Here is a 14,339-nt window from a genome sequence, read left to right as displayed (position 1 = left end):
GCTATTTGAGTTTGTATTTTCTAGAACCAATTATATGGTCGAGTATTGTCTCCTCCATTGTAGGTGAGGCCATTAAAACTCTTTAATCTACACATATGTATATATTTTAGGAAGCTTCTATATTAGTATACTTCTATGTGACCTTTTCAAAAAGTTTTTAGTGCTAATTATCCATTCCCCATATTCCCTTCTCTACCCTGTTCTTCCATTTCTTATGCATATCTCATTTCACTTTTTTCCTTCCATTATTCCCTTTAATCCTTTATACAATTGTGTTCCATCTCCTCTCCCTTGACTGTTCCCCCAAAGCTATGGTATTCCAAATGGAACATCTGAAAGTTCCAAAGATAACATCCACGAAATGTGTAATATTTCTTTTTCAGTTTCTGGATCACCTCATTAAGAACAGTTGTTTATACCTTCACCTATTCTTCAGCAAATGTCATAGTTTCTTTTAAAGCTGAATAGGATCCCATTGTGTAGATGTAGCACATTTTCATTGTCATCATTGGTTGATGAACATTTAGGTGTTTTTATTTACTTGCTATTGCTAATTGAATAGTTGTAGTGTGTACCTTTGCTACCCTGCTTTAAGTTCCAGGTGAAGTATGCTACCAAACCCCTCTCAGAGTGTATTGGATCTGTGGATCATTGCTTAATTTCAACCTGCCTTCTTGGCTCAATTGCCAGGCACTACTCATCTCCCACAGTCAGGATGTCCTTCTCAATACTCTTAGTTCAGCAACCTAAATCTGCCCTCAGCTTCAGTTGCTCAGTTACCCAACTCAACATCCCTATTCCTCAGCCTGGAGGAACAGCCTATGTACGTTCTGCCTGAGATCTCACTTTGCTGGTCACCTTTTGTCCCTACAAAGCATTTTGAAAATTCCCTCTCCTTTCCCTGCATTTCCTACTCTCCTCTGTTGACCTGGAAGTCCCACCTCTTTCCTTTTGCCCAGCAATTGGCCCCTGACATCTTACAGATAGACCAGGAACCAATTGGAAAAACAGGGTATTATCATCAGAACCACCCCTACAATTAGCAGGAAATATGGATGAGTAGGTATTTCTATAGTAAGATAGGGAGTTCTTTGAGTACATGCTTAAAAGTTGTATAGATATTATATCTATTTATTTTTTTGTGAAATCTCCACACTTATTTTTATAGTGGTTGTAATAGTTTGCACACCCATCATTATTTTTTGAAGTGTTTGTGGTATCTCTAAAATACTATTTTATTTTCATAATATAATTGTTTAGAAAGATTAACACTTTACCCCAGTATTTCTGAAGACCTCTTGTACAACCACCATGTGACCATAAAGGGACTGCAAATCCCTTTTCCCTGTGCCCCATCTATTACACTACAAGACTTGCTCTGTAAAGGGATGGACTCTGCTGGCGTACAATAATGCAGCCTAAAGAGTGGTAAAGGATGGACATGGCCACACCCCGTTACAACGCATGGTTGTAGTTTGCCTGCTTTTTGTTTTTTGCACCAAAATGGAACCTGTTTATAGTTTATGTAAAATGTATAACACAGAATAGTAATATAGGGCCTAAAAGAAAGTTATAAAATCTTTTTAGTTTTTTTTAGCATAAATACTATGTACTGGAAAGTATTTTGTACCTTAAATACATCTATATAGCTTCACTTTCTTACCCTGAGATATTTGTTAAGAAAAATAATCTGGAATCCAGTACATGAATAACTTCATGGGTATGTATTATATAAAGATGAATTGATTTTATTTCTAGCATATTAATAATCTAGGCTCCCAAATAACAACTGTGGGGTACTAAGCATGGTTCCAACAGACTGCACACTAGAGAGCAACGAGCTCCCCCTGACAGTGACTGCAGCAATTGAAAGTTATATTTTCATATCTGGTATAGGGATGGAAACGTCCAATATTTTTCTTTGTAGCAAGTAATGTGGATTCAGCAAATGCATTGTCTGGAGAGCTTTTTGTATAGGCAACTGAAACCAAAATCCACAGAATCTTTTCAGCCACTTTCTCAGCTGAGGTACTGCAGAATTCTACTGTGGCTGGAATCTTCTTTTGATGGCTAATGCCAACATTTCCCAACAGATGAACATGTATTGCTTCTGCCAGCCTGTGGTTTGTGAGTGCTGGATCTGCTGTGCTGTGGGACTCTGTGTTAGAGGAATATGTCTGCTCTCTCTCCCACTGTAAGGAGACCAAAAGTTCTTCCAAAATTTTCTGGGTAGAGATCATTTCCTGGAGAAACTGTTCTCATCCACTCCGGAGATCCTCTGGGCATCTTGGTTCTGTTGCTGTAAAACTACTCTGAAGTTTGTTAATTCATCTGCCATTACCCTGCTTGCAAGGAATTTACTTCTCCAAACATCGCACTGTATTGACATCCATTCCAGCTGTTCAGAAAGCTGGGCTGTGTTCCGACCTAGTGTTTCATTTTCTAAGATGAGCTGATTCTTCTCCCGGGCTAGAAGTTCAAAGTGATACTGTGGGTCATCCCCAACAGAAGCCACGAACAGCTTTTTTTTTTGTTTTCTTGTCTCAAGTTTATTTGTAAAAACAGCATAGGACACTGTCATCTGCAAATAGTGTGTAGGTGGTTGTGTCACAGCAGTCCATCTGTCTTTACACTGACAGGATACTTTTCTATGGGGCCTTCACAGGGGCCTGGGCACCCTTGGGAGCCTGGGCTTGAGTTGAAGCCTGGGCCTTAGCTGGAGATTTGGCCTCTGCCTTAGTTTGAAACTTTGGCTTTGGTAGGCAGAGCCTACGACCCTTGACCCTTGTAGCTTCGAATCTTCTTCCCAAGCTTGGGGTAAGCGATGAAAGCCAGATGGCTGAGTTTGCGGCTGGAGCCCTTTGGCATCTTGGACTTGATGGCCTGAGGCTTCATGAGGGCCTTGATGGCCTCTGCTCATGCACTCACTGCCTTGGCATTGTTGGCCTGCATCTTCTTCAGGCCTTTCTTGTTGTGCTTGTTGGCAAAGCACATGTTCCTCAGAAACTTGGGGTCGACCCCCTTAAGAGATTGATACCTTGACACGCCTGGGAAACCAGAAGAGACTACACTCTGCCCACATCTCTGACTCCAGAGAAAAACACCAAACGCCATCTGGAACCCTGGTGCACGGAGGCTCCCGGAAAGGGTGGCACAGATCTTCCTGGTTGCTGCCCCCGAGAAGAGCTCATAAGCAACACCCCATGAGCAAACTTAAGCCTTGGGACCACAAGTAAGACAAACCTTCCTGCTCCAAGCGACCTGTCTGGTGAACTCAAGACACAGGCCCACAGGAACAACTGAAGACCTGTAAATAGGAAAAACTACACACCCGAAAGCAGAACACTCGGTCCCCATAACTGGATGAAAGAAAAAGGAAAACAGGTTTACAGCACTCCTGACACACAGGCCTATAAGACACTCTAGCCACTGTCAGAAATAGCAGAACAAAGTAACACCAGAGATAATCTGATGGCGAGAGGCAAGCGCAGGAACCGAAGCAACAGAAACCAAGACTACATGGCATCATCGGAGCCTAATTCTCCCACCAAAACAAACACGGAATATCCAAACACACCAGAAAAGCAAGATCTAGTTTCAAAATCATATTTGATCATGATGCTGGAGGACTTCAAGAAAGACATGAAGAACTCCTTAGAGAAACACAGGAAAACATAAATAAACAAGTAGAATCCTACACAGAGGAATCACAAAAATCCCTGAAAGAATTCCAGGAAAACATAAATAAACAAGTAGAAGCCTATAGAGAGGAATCACAAAAAACCCTGAAAGAATTGCAGGAAAACACAATCAAACAATTGAAGGAATTAAAAATGGAAATAGAAGCAATCAAGAAAGAACACATGGAAACAACCCTGGATATAGAAAACCAAAGGAAGAGACAAGGAGCCGTAGATACAAGGATCACCAACAGAATACAAGAGATAGAAGAGAGAATCTCAGGAGCAGAAGATTCCATAGAAATCATCGACTCAACTGTCAAAGATAATGTAAAACAGAAAAAGCTACTGGTACAAAAAATACAGGTAATGCAGGACTCAATGAGAAGATCAAACCTAAGGATAATAGGTATAGAAGAGAGTGAAGACTCCCAGCTCAAAGGACCAGTAAATATCTTCAACAAAATCATAGAAGAAAAGTTCCCTAACCTAAAAAAAGAGATACCCATAGGCATACAAGAAGCCTACAGAACTCCAAATAGATGGGACCAGAAAAGAAACACCTCCCGTCACATAATAGTCAAAACACCAAACGCACAAAATAAAGAAAGAATATTAAAAGCAGTAAGGGAAAAAGGTCAAGTAACATATAAAGGAAGACCTATCAGAATCACACCAGACTTGTCGGCAAAGACTATGAAGGCCAGAAGATCCTGGACTGATGTCATACAGACACTAAGAGAACACAAATGCCAGCCCAGGTTACTGTATCCTGCAAAACTCTCAATTACCATAGAAGGAGAAACCAAGATATTCCATGACAAAACCAAATTTACCCAATATCTTTCTACAAATCCAGCACTACAAAGGATAATAAATGGTAAAGCCCAACATAAGGAGGCAAGCTACACCCTAGAAAAAGCAAGAAACTAATCGTCTTGGCAACAAACCAAAGAGAAGAAAAGCACACAAACATAACCTCACATCCAAATATGAATATAACAGGAAGCAATAATCACTATTCCTTAATATCTCTCAACATCAATGGCCTCAACTCCCCAATAAAAAGACATAGAGTAACAAACTGGATACGCAATGAGGACCCTGCATTCTGCTGCCTACAGGAAACACACCTCAGAGACAAAGACAGACACTACCTCAGAGTGAAAGGCTGGAAAACAACTTTCCAAGCAAATGGTCAGAAGAAGCAAGCTGGAGTAGCCATTCTAATATCGAATAAAATCAGTTTTCAACTAAAATTCATCAAAAAAGGTAAGGAAGGACACTTCATATTCATCAAAGGAAAAATCCACTAAGATGAACTCTCAATCCTAAATATCTGTGCCCCAAATACAAGGGCACCTACATACGTAAAAGAAACCTTACTAAAGCTCAAAACACACATTGCACATCACACAATAATATTAGGAGATTTCAACAACACACTCTCATCAATGGACAGATCATGGAAACAGAAATTAAACAGAGACGTAGACAGACTAAGAGAAGTCATGAGCCAAATGGACTTAACACATATTTATAAAACATTCTATCCTAAAGCAAAATGATATACATTCTTCTCAGCTCCTCATGGTACTTTCTCCAAAATTAACCATATAATTTGTACAATTAAAAAAAAAAAACGGGCCTCAACAGGTACAGAAAGATAGAAATAATCCCATGCGTGCCATCAGACCACCACGGCCTAAAGCTGGTCTTCAATAACAATAAGGGAAGAATACCAACATATACATGGAAGTTGAACAATGCTCTACTCAATGATAACCTGGTCAAGGAAGAAATAAAGAAAGAAATTAAAGACTTCTTAGAATTTAATGAAAATAAAGGTACAACATACGCAAACTTATGGGACACAATGAAAGCTGTGCTAAGAGGAAAACTCATAGCTCTGAGTGCCTGCAGAAAGAAACAGGAAAGAGCATATGTCACCAGCTTGACAGCACACCTAAAAGCTCTAGAACAAAAAGAAGCAAATACACCTAGGACGAGTAGAAGACAGGAAATAACCAAACTCAGAGCTGAAATCAACCAAGTAGAAACAAAAAGGACCATAGAAAGAATCAACAGAACCAAGTTGGTTCTTTGAGAAAATCAACAGGATAGATAAACCATTAGCCACACTAATGACAGGACACAGAGAGCATGTCCAAATGAACAAAATCAGAAATGAAAAGGGAGACATAACTACAGAATCAGAGGAAATTCAAAAAATCATCAGATTTTACTATAAAAGCCTATATTCAACAAAACTTGTAAATCTACAGGAAATGGACAATTTCCTAGACAGATACCAGGTACCGAAGTTAAATCAGGAACAGATAAACCAGATAAACAACCACATAACTCCTAAGGAAATAGAAGCAGACATTAAAGGTCTCCCAACCAAAAAGAGCCCAGGTCCAGACGGGTTTAGTGCAGAATTCTATCAGACCTTCATAGAAGACCTCATACCAATATTATCCAAACTATTCCACAAAATTGAAACAGATGGATCACTACCGAATTCCTTCTATGGAGCCACAATTACTTTTATACCTAAACCACACAAAGACCCAACAAAGAAAGAGAACTTCAGACCAGTTTCCCTTATGAATATCGACGCAAAAATACTCAATAAAATTCTGGCAAACCGAATCCAAGAGCACATTAAAACAATCATCCACCATGATCAAGTAGGCTTCATCCCAGGCATGCAGGGATGGTTTAATATACGGAAAACCATCAACGTGATCCATTACATAAACAAACTGAAAGAACAATACCACATGATCATTTCATTAGATGCTGAGAAAGCATTTGACAAAGTTCAACACCCCTTCATGATAAAAGTCCTGGAAAGAATAGGAATTCAAGGCCCATACCTAAACATAGTAAAAGCCATATACAGCAAACCAGTCGCTAACATTAAATTAAATCGAGAGAAACTTGAAGCCATCCCACTAAAATCAGGGACTAGACAAGGCTGCCCACTCTCTCCCTACTTATTCAATATAATTCTTGAATTTCTAGCCAGAGCAATCAGACAACAAAAGGAAATCAAGGGGATACAGATTGGAAAAGAAGAACTCAAAATATCACTGTTTGCAGATGATATGATAGTATATTTAAGTGATCTCAAAAGTTCCACCAGAGAACTACTAAAGCTGATAAACAACTTTAGCAAAGTGGCTGGGTATAAAATTAACTTAAATAAATCAGTAGCCTTCCTTTACACAAAAGAGAAACAAGCCGAGAAAGAAATTAGGGAAATGACACCTTTCATAATAGACCCAAACAATATAAAGTACCTCGGTGTGACTTTAACCAAGCAAGTAAAAGATTTGTACAATAAGAACTTCAAGACTCTGAAGAAAGAAATTGAGGAAGTCCTCAGAAGATGGAAAGATCTCCCATGCTCATGGATTGGCAGGATTAATATAGTAAAAATGGCCATTTTACCAAAAGCGATCTACAGATTCAATGCAATCCCCATCAAAATACCAATCCAATTCTTCAAAGAGTTAGACAGAACAATTTGCAAATTCATCTGGAATAACAAAAATCCCAGGATATCTAAAACTATCCTCAAGAATAAAAGGACTTCAGGGGGAATCACTATCCCTGAACACAAGCAGTATTACAGAGCAATAGTGATAAAAACTGCATGGTATTGGTACAGAGACAGACAGATAGACAAATGGAACAGAATTGAAGACCCAGAAATGAACCCACACACCTATGGTCACTTGATTTTTGACAAAGGAGCGAAAACCATCCAATGGATAAAAGATAGCATTTTCAGCAAATAGTGCTGGTTCAACTGGAGTTCAACATGTAGAAGAATCCATATCGATCCATGCTTATCACCCTGTACAAAGCTTAAGTCCAAGTGGATCAAGGACCTCCACATCAAACCAGATACACTCAATCTAATAGAAGAAAAACTAAGGCAGCATCTCGAACACATGGGCACTGGAAAAAATTTCCTGAACAAAACACCAATGGCTTATGCTCTAAGATCAAGAATCGACAAATGGGATCTCATAAAACTGCAAAGCTTCTGTAAGGCAAAGGACACTGTGGTTAGGACAAAACGGCAACCAACAGATTGGGAAAAGATCTTTACCAATCCTACAACAGATAGAGGCCTTATATCCAAAATATACAAAGAACTCAAGAAGTTAGACCGCAGGGAAACAAATAACCCTATTAAAAATGGGGTTCAGAGCTAAACAAAGAATTCACAGCTGAGGAATGCTGAATGGCTGAGAAACACCTAAAGAAATGTTCAACATCTTTAGTCATAATGGAAATGCAAATCAAAACAACCCTGAGATTTCACCTCACACCAGTGAGAATGGCTATGATCAAAAACTCAGATGACAGCAAATGCTGGCGAGGATGCAGAGAAAGAGGAACACTCCTCCATTGTTGTTGGGATTGCAGACTGGTACAACCATTCTGGAAATCAGTCTGGAGGTTCCTCAGAAAATTGGACATTGAACTACCTGAGGATCCAGCCATACCTCTCTTGGGCATATACCCACAAGATGCCCCAACATATAAAAAAGACACGTGCTCCATTATGTTCATAGAAGCCTTATTTATAATAGCCAGAAGCTGGAAAGAACCCAGATGCCCTTCAACAGAGGAATGGATACAGAAAATGTGGTACATCTACACAATGGCATATTACTCAGCTATCAAAAACAATGACTTTATGAAATTTATAGGCAAATGGTTGGAACTGGAAAATATCATCCTGAGTGAGGTAACACAATCACAGAAAAACACACATGGTATGCACTCATTGATAAGTGGCTTTTAGCCCAAATGCTTGAATTACCCTAGATGCATAGAACACTTGAAACTCAAAACGGATGATCAAAATGTGAATGCTTCACTCCTTCTTTAAAAGGGGAACAAGAATACTTCCTTGACAGGGAATAGAGAAGCAAAGATTAAAACAGACACAGAAGGAAAACCCATTCAGAGCCTGCCCCACATGTGGCCCATACATATACAGCCACCCAATTAGACAAGATGGATGAAGCAAAGAAGTGCAGGCCGACAGGGGCCGGATGTGGATCTCTCCTGAGAGACACAGCCAGAACATAGCAAATACAGAGGCGAATGCCAGCAGCAAACCTCTAAACTGAGAATAGGACCCCTGTTAAAGGAATCAGAGAAAGAACTGGAAGAGCTTGAAGAGGCTCGAGACCCCTTATGAACAACAATGCCAACCAACCAGAGCTTCCAGGGACTAAGTCACTACCTAAAGACTATACATGGACTGACCCTGGACTCTGACCTCATAGGTAGCAATGAATATCCTAGTAAGATCACCAGTGGAGGGGGAAGCCCTGGGTCCTGCTAATACTGAACCCCCAGTAAACGTGATTTTTGGGGGGAGGGCGGTAATGGGGGGAGGATGGGGAGGGGAACACCCATAAAGAAGGGGAGGGCTAGGGATTAGGGGGATGTTTGCCCGGAAACCGGGAAAGGGAATAACATTCGAAATGTAAATAAGAAATACTCAAGTTAATTAAAAAAAAAAAAGGAGAGAAATTGATACCTTTGTGACCGGGATTTCTTGATGCTATTTCTATGCCATTTGTGGGACTGGTTGTGTGTGGCGTGCTTCTTGGACTTGGCCATGTCTCCACAGTAAGCCGTGGCTCCCGCAGTGCCTAGGACCAGAAGAGAAAGAGTCGAGCAACTTTCTGTCGGTACGGCGCTGTGATTTGAAAGGCCTTCTTTGTCCTGAGGTAGCCTCCTTTCAGAATTCTTGAGCTTTTCCAAAACTTTCTTTACCTCTGAGAGTTCCTTCCTCGGGTCTGAGACCACCTCTGACTGATTGTGGAGTTCTTCTCTGTGATGTCCTAAGAACTTAAACTTTGCACTCTTGGTGGAGATGTAGTGAGTGATAGTTTTGGGAACAAATATTCTGACAGCTTCAACTTCCACTGTGTTTCATTAAGAATCTTCCCAAGCTGAAGAACACCTGGGATGTCTGAGGGGGACTTTTTACGTGGTCTTGGAAGGACACATTGATTTATGGGTTGGACTCCATGGGTGACTTCAGCAGACTTAGAGGCCTCCTCTGTTTCCATTCCATCTCCTGCTCCTCAGATTGGGATCAGAGTAAGGATGCCTTTGTTTTCAAAAGTTTTAAGGGTAGTCATTTTTCCATAATTAATGAAAATACAATCCAAGACTTTCACCAAAGACCTCTGATATCCTTATTTCAATGTTTATCACTCAGGTTCTTCACTCACTCGGCAGCCCTCTAACTCTTCTGGCATTCAGAAGCCAACCTGCCTAAGCCTTCCTGAAACCTAGCTACTCCCAACTCTAACCACTTCACACCCGTCATTATTGAATAAGTGTTCTCTTTCCTCACATCTACACCAGCATCTGCTGTCATTTGCTTTTTATGAACTTGGCCATTCTGACTGGAGTAAGATGAAATTTCAAAGTAGTTTTAATTTGCATTTCCCTGATGGCTAAGGATGTTGAATATTTTAAAAAGGTTTCTCAGTCATTTGTAATTCATCTTTTGAGAATGTCCTGTTTAGTTCAACACCCATTTTAATCGGATTTTTTCTTAATGCTTCATAATTTGAGCTATTTCTATATTCTAGACACAAACCTCCTGTCAGCTGAATAACTGGTAAGTGTTTTTTTCATACAATTGAGGCTAGGGGTGTACCTCAGGGATAGAATAGCTTTCTAGGATGTGCAAGACCTTGTATTCCATTCTCAGCACTTCAAAAAAAGGACAGAAGATAATGATTTTTTCTTTGATGAGGTTCTATCATTTTCAGAACAAACTCTCATCTTTAAGAGACTCATTAAGGGGTAAAGCTGACTCTGGAGAACAGTTGGATAATGGGAAGAAGTGAGGGTCATAAACTTACCTAGTAATAACATCCCCAGAATAAATAATAAAAATTTCATATTTCATTTTTTGAGTTGTGATTCTGCATGAAAATGATCTCAGGCAGTTTGTTACTTATGTGAATGCAATTTGAAGGCAGAGTACACAAGATAAAAAGAGTCTATGAAAGAGCAATGAGCTCTAATTTTTCCTAGTACTTCAATACTACATTATACTACATTTTTTTTCTTTTTCTTTTTTTTTTTTTCGGAGCTGGGGACTGAACCCAGGGCCTTGCGTTTGCTAGGCAAGCGCTCTACCACTGAGCTAAATTCCCAACCCCAATACTACATTTTTTAAGGAAGCCACTTTTTGTCAGAGAGTAAGATAGTAAGAAGTTTAAGAAATAATGTAATTTAAAATTAATATATTTATAAAAATTAAAAATAATATATTTATTTTATTTATTTAAAATTTTATGATAAAAATTTGCTGGAAAACTCACTAAAATGACATTCAACTCAATTAAAGCTATACTTGAGAAAATATCTTATTAAAACTATGAGGACATAAATAGGAGTCATTTCTAAAGGTTGCTCAGGAGTGCTTACTGAGTGTCAAGTGTGATTTTAGGTCTTTACACATGATATGTTGGAATCTTTCATCATCTTCAACATAACGCCAGAAAACATATTCATACCTTCTTCATCTCTGTCTTAAAAATGTGGAAGCCAGCACACACAGATGACTAGGAACTTGCTTTAAGTTACATGGTTAACAGGAGAACATGGGGCAACCTGACCTTAGAGTTTATACTCTTAATATTCAATGAGGAGCATTTTGAACTGAAGCATAAGTTGACAAAGAAACAAATTCATACGATTTTGGTTCCTAAAACAGGAAACACAAGTGAAAGTGTCCATTTACTTTCCCATCTTGATTCTTGCAAGAAGAATCAAGGGCATAGCATTGGTCAGTGATGTGAGCATGTTTTAGAGGGTGAAAAGACAGAGGACCCAAACTTTATCAAAATAATGGGCACTGGATAAATTTCTTCTCTTTCTAGAGGATGCCCTTGTGTAAGGTGTCACTGAAGCTGAGGAGGCCTCTGGGAGGTTGACAACTGAGGTAGTAAACCTTTTCTTAAAGATGAACCTGGTCAGTGCACTTCCACATTTACTATAGTTGTTCAATTTCAAATGTTCTGTTTGGAATGTAGAATGTCAGAATTGGCCTTTGAGGATACGGAATGATCTTAGCAAGACATTTCAAATTGTATTCTCCCAGGGATCAAAGAAAAGGCCCATGCTATGCTAGAATAAACTGAAATATTTTATTCACACAGTGTGACTTATAGGAAGACAGGGGACAGAAAGACGGCATAGACATTTTGACATAAAATGTTATCTTCTTATGGAATGCTGTCTTAAGTGAGGCTGGGTACTTGCCTGTTTATGGACACAGCTTTTTTACTAAGCAAAAAGTTCTTCCTCTGATGCTTCCATGCAGTTTCATGTGAAATTCTTCCAAATCCCAAGATGTTTCATTGTTCTAGCTCCTAAAAGGAGCAAGTGAAAATGTCCACCAGGATGTCTTTTACTCTAGAGCCACAAAGGGGACACCAGCAGCAGTATATGCTTTCCTTTTTGACCTAATTCTTATTCTTTAGTTCTTTTCATGTCTTTTGGTGCCAACCCACTTGGTCTTTTGTAGTAGGAAGCTCACGTGTTCAAGAGTCATGTTTCAGTAGGGCCTGAGGAAGTAATCAAAAGCAAATCCATATTTTAATCCCTCCTAAGTCACAATGAAGAAATATACTTATTCTAACAGTCCCATGGCCCAAGTACACACACAGCCTGCTCTATCTAACAATAAATAATGTACTGGCTAGGTTAGTAAGCAATTGAATTTGAGAGAAATTAAACTGCCATTTCAATAGAACAGAGAAAGGTTGGCTTGTCTTTCATGTTAAATTTCTGGAGAAAGTTCAAGAGCTTACTATACATAGAGGACATAAGGAAGGCAGGATGTGAGAAAAATTGTATAAGTTCATAAGTGTCTTTCTTTTCCACTGCAGTAGTAGCTTATTTTTATTAAGTGCTCATAAACAATGTGAGTTGGATCAATTTACAAGACTGTGTTCCTCCAGTCCTGTGAGTTACCATATAGATTTCTTAGATGTAAGCTGAAAAAACTGTAACACATTTTCATTTCCTGTTTTCATGCATAGTAAATGGAGAAGGCAAGAGAGCATTCCTTAGGCATTCCAGGAAGAATTTTCATAAGTGATCAATGTTTTCATTTGTTTTTTCTCCATCCTTAGGGGTAAACACTAAAATAGAGCTAAATATGTTTAAATTTTTTAAAAGATTTAGTAAAAATTCCATAGTAACTTAATATCCAATAACATGCTAATTCTCTGGGTTCCCAGGGCTATTTTAAAGTCTTGAGGGGAAAATAGAATTATTTTTTCTTTCTCAGCTTTGGTATGTTGCCATTAAATTTCACTCAGTATCCCCATACTCTTTTCCAGCTAATCCATTTTACTCAGCATGCAAGATCCTAAAAAAAGAAGAGGAAGGGGGGTGCTTTTGACTGTGGAGGGAAGGGAAACACTCATGACTGTGGTGAGCAGAGACTTTTGTCTCCAGTTCCAAATCCAAGTTTCTGGACTTCTGTATGCATCTTTGCTGTATTCTTGCTAAAGGCCCTCAAATGCCCCCAGTGTTTTCTGGTTATTATGCAGAAAGGTTTAGTGGTCGTCCATGTAATGGGACTTGAACTGGCCTTTTCCATGGCTCCTGGATAATTTAGAAGATATGAGTCATATGACACCCTCCTGCTACAGTCCTAGACACTTAAGAAACAAATGCAGACTGCACTTTGTTGGTTTATATTATAGACTTTTATAGTCAAATGACTGTTCAAAGCCAAGAAGAGGCATCTTAAAGCTAGAAATAATATCATTTCAACTTAAAATATTTTATTATTTGTCTGTCTGTCTGTCTGTGTATGGATGGAAGCCAGAAGTGGGAGTTGAATTCCTTGAAGCTTAAGTTACAGACTTTTATAAGCTACCTGATATGGTTGCTGACATGTCCTCTGAAACAGTAATAATTATCTAGTCATTTCTCCAGATGTTTATACTTTTGACTAACAACATGAAAGAAACCTTCAAGTCTGGCTATAAATAAATCTTTTCATTTTCTGGTAGGAATTATAATCATTTAGCTGGGTGTGGAAGTGCTCTCTGGAGGCTGAGACAAGAGGGTTCGGAACTCAAGGCTAGCTGGGAAACATAGCAAGATCCTAATCAAAAAAGAGGGTTCTATAGCTACATAACTTTAAATATTACATTTAGTTCTTCCTATGACAGTTTTTCTGCTAATATAATGGTCCAACTTTCCAGTTTAAATTTTCTTTCAGGGTGAGAACATCTTCCAATTCAGTGAATTGGCCCCATCACTATCAGGATGAAGGTTAAAATCAAGTTCAGGGTTTTTTTTAATTCTGTTTCAAAGTCATGAATACAAATTTAACCCTGCTAGCTTTCATAAAAATCGTGTGAAAGTGGTACCAAACAGTGTAGAAAACTCATCTCTGCAGGAAAAATAATTCATGGGTTAGTTGTGCTAACAGTGGGGAGAGCTGTCATTTCTGGTTAATCAGGCCAGTGTGGTATCAAGACTGCCCTGGAAACTGAATTTTCATGGTAGGGTTCACTTTGAGGTGTCTGTAGTGGACGTGATGCTAGTCCAATGTCACTATTGCTAAACTGC

At 39.0% G+C, this 14,339-nt stretch overlaps 1 pseudogene; it reads right to left on the bottom strand.

Moving 5' to 3' along the window:
- Positions 1-1,108: 1,108 nt before the first annotated feature.
- Blzf1-ps1 (basic leucine zipper nuclear factor 1, pseudogene 1) lies at positions 1,109-9,865 on the bottom strand (annotated as a pseudogene).
- Between the last annotated feature and the right edge of the window lie 4,474 nt (positions 9,866-14,339).

The sequence above is a fragment of the Rattus norvegicus genome, chromosome X (assembly GCF_036323735.1).
Source record: "Rattus norvegicus strain BN/NHsdMcwi chromosome X, GRCr8, whole genome shotgun sequence".
In the NCBI taxonomy this organism is placed as follows: domain Eukaryota; kingdom Metazoa; phylum Chordata; class Mammalia; order Rodentia; family Muridae; genus Rattus; species Rattus norvegicus.
Note: the sequence above shows the minus strand (reverse complement) of the source record. Positions and strands in the feature narration are given on the sequence as shown.